Raw genomic sequence first — 3,239 nt, 5'->3', positions numbered from 1 at the left:
TTGTGATTTAGCCAATGGGCTATTGAACGTTTTATTGGTGATTGATATTTGATGGCGATGCATCTATAGTCGAGTTCCTTTATGGCAGAGCTTCTCGACTTATCTTGCTGAAGGCCGTGGAGTTCCTTTTCAGTGAAGCGGCAGGCTAGGTCGAGCGTGACTAGGTCTCCAATTGCAGTGGTGGTTTCTCCGTATCATAAACAAAACGATAGTGTTATTTCATCTTTAAAAAAAACTTAATTTTGAATAGGCTCACGTATTGTCAGATCTTCAAGCCTAAAATGTTGAATATCGAGATCTCCTGGGTTCTGGAAAACTGTGCTTAATGGGCATGGTGGGCTATTTAACTGATTTTGCACGGAACCTGTGGAGGAACAGTTGGCAAGGTGAAGCAGGAATTTAAGCAAAACCATGATTCGGGTGGCGTTGGAGCTGCGTTTCTGTTTTTATGCGGTTGAATTCTTGGCTTTGCTCCCTCGGGATTTTGATCTCATGATTGCCGTGCTTGTTACTGGCTATTGATCTTTTTCCGGTTAGGGCCCATTCAACATAAAAACAAAACCCTGCCAACATGGTTAATGCTCCTTGGAGATTTGGAGCTTTGGTTAGGGCTAGATTTACGATCACATGGAATATAAAAATATCATTCTGAAATGCAAAACATAAAAACCTTGTACGGAGGATGATTCCTTATACTTGCTTCCGGATCAGATCCTATGTTCAACCTCAAGTACATAGCAATGTATTACGGGTCTTCTGGAGAACAGTTTCTAGAACTTTTTTTTAGACAGAGAAAGCTGGGGTTAGGCAGACCCATACAGTTATACAACTATACAAATTGGGATTTGAACTTGCAAGGACCCAACACAAGGTGAAGTGCACTAACTGCTCCTTCCAGACAAGCGGAGCAGTTTGTCAGTTTCTATAACTTTCTTAGCAAGCAGGAAGGAAAGGAAAAACATACTCATGACCAATGGAGGTCATTGTGTGAAATCATGCTCCATGGGATGCCTAGTGGTTCTCCAGTTGTTAAGAACGGTGACAGTGCAGGAGCGAGAGGGAAGCAGAAAGATTGGCTGTTAGGTGGAAATCACTGTGTCTACACCCCCATCTGAAACTCTACTCATTTTTATTGAGATGTTGCAACCTTTGGATGGCTTAAGCAAGTTTGCTTGTGGGAAGGATAAAAATGTCTTAAAAAAGTTGAGAAGAGAACATTTGAAAATAATTTTGGCAAATTGTGAAGCATTTTCAAAATAGCACTATTTTACAATGACAATACGGTCATTTTCTGATATTTATTCTCTTTATAGGGATATGACCTACTTAAACATGAAAGTTTGCTACAATCATTTGCATGTACAAACGACTTATCAAGCTTCATTTTTTTGGTCCAAACAACCCCATGGATGTGATCTACATGTTGCTTTTAGTGGGAATGACTTTTGAATCGCTAGAATCTGACTTTTGTATAGGTTTCTCTAGTGATGCAAAAATCGGCGGTTATTACTTACTCAAGAAAACATGCTTTTTCATAAAAAAAACATGATTCAAGAGTCAATTCTCACTAAGTCTATTACGATAATATATCTATGAGGTTAAATTTAGTCAAAACAACTAGAATAATGAGATTCCAACTAGATTATACCTACAATCAATTGTATTAAACATACAGAAAATGATTGAACTGTATGACAAAAATGACATGTTTTTCAAAATGCCCTATAATTTTTGAAATATGCTCAATGTCTAGATTCACAAATGTCTAGCTTTAAAAAGGCCATTTTACCTTTTGCACGAGCGAACCTCTTGAAGTTCGTGCAATATATCGGTACACTCTTCCAATATCTTAAACTCTCACTAAAATATAGATTCACACAATTTTTTTGCGGACATCAAGAAGTTTGCATAACTAAATTAGTGAACTTTTTATAACTGAAACCGGTCAAAAAGTTATAAATGTTTCACTAAATTCACATATATACTATGAAGTTCACATAATCATATCTACAAATTTTCTGTCACTGAAACCTCTCAAAACTTTATAAACGAACTTCGTATATGTAGTACGAAGTTCACATAACCAAATATGCAAACTTTTTGTAACTAAAATCATCGAAACTTCACAAATATTTCACAAGTTAATGAGAAAAAAAAAGATGTGCAACAACCAATAGAGCCAAAAGAGCATAAATTTTAGGAGAAAACTATGTTGACAAATGACGTAAGTGTTAGGTTTGCATGTTAGTTAGTTTGTTTCTTTGTTACGATTGTATGTACTCCTTTGAATCTAACATAAATGTATCACATATTTAATATCCTATGTAACATCTAGCAAGATTCATAGAAATACTCTAAGCATCTCATAATGAGGACATGACAACAAGAGCAAAACTTTCTAAGACCATTTACCTTACCCTATATTTCTCTCTGAGTCTCAAAAGTGAAGTTTTTGTTATTTTTCTATCGACTAATAAAAACTAACTGGTAAATTTTAAATGTTTACAATAAATGGTCAAAACAAAAAGGATGATAGATGAGGCTCGTGGATGCTTGGAGATTGGCCAGTTGTATCTTTTCTTTGAATCTGACAAGGTATCTATTTGACAATTTTATTTACTTAAAAAAATATAAATTTTCATGTGCACAACGACCTTAAACTCGATTTATGTTACAGATCTTAATTTCTATCAACTGGAGCAACAAACACTGGTTTCGTTGAGAAATGTATATGAATGCAAAGAAGTTTAGGTTGTACAATTCGATTGGGTCTACAACTAATGTAGATAAGAACGTCAGGGCACTAATACAATAACATTACATATCTAATAATATGTTTATTACTCTTTCGTACTTGGTAGGTTGAATATTGTGTTGTAGGTGTGGATCTTTGAATTTTAAAGCAAAAATATTGGTTTTTCTATTAAAAATTTGTTTAGAAAGTGGATTTGAGATCTAGATATGAATTTAAGAAGAGTGTGGGGAACTGTTATGCAAGACCTCGAGTCTTTCCTCCTTTGTTGAGCAAGGATCAACCGGATAAGAGGTGTTGGATCGTCATTGTCGGAGTTGCATTGCAATGATAGATACCTTACTTTCGAAGAATCCTAAAAAGAATGAGTTTTAAATGGTGGGAACCACCAAAACTCAAAAAAGAATACAAACACAGCCAACATGTGAACATTAGACTAGACCAATCTTATAAAGAAATACAAAAAATGAATAAAATAATAAAATAA

Source organism: Nuphar pumila, chromosome 2 (genome assembly GCF_984573655.1).
Source record: "Nuphar pumila chromosome 2, dmNupPumi1.hap1.1, whole genome shotgun sequence".
NCBI classification, from domain to species: domain Eukaryota; kingdom Viridiplantae; phylum Streptophyta; class Magnoliopsida; order Nymphaeales; family Nymphaeaceae; genus Nuphar; species Nuphar pumila.
This window is presented reverse-complemented; position numbering follows the sequence as displayed.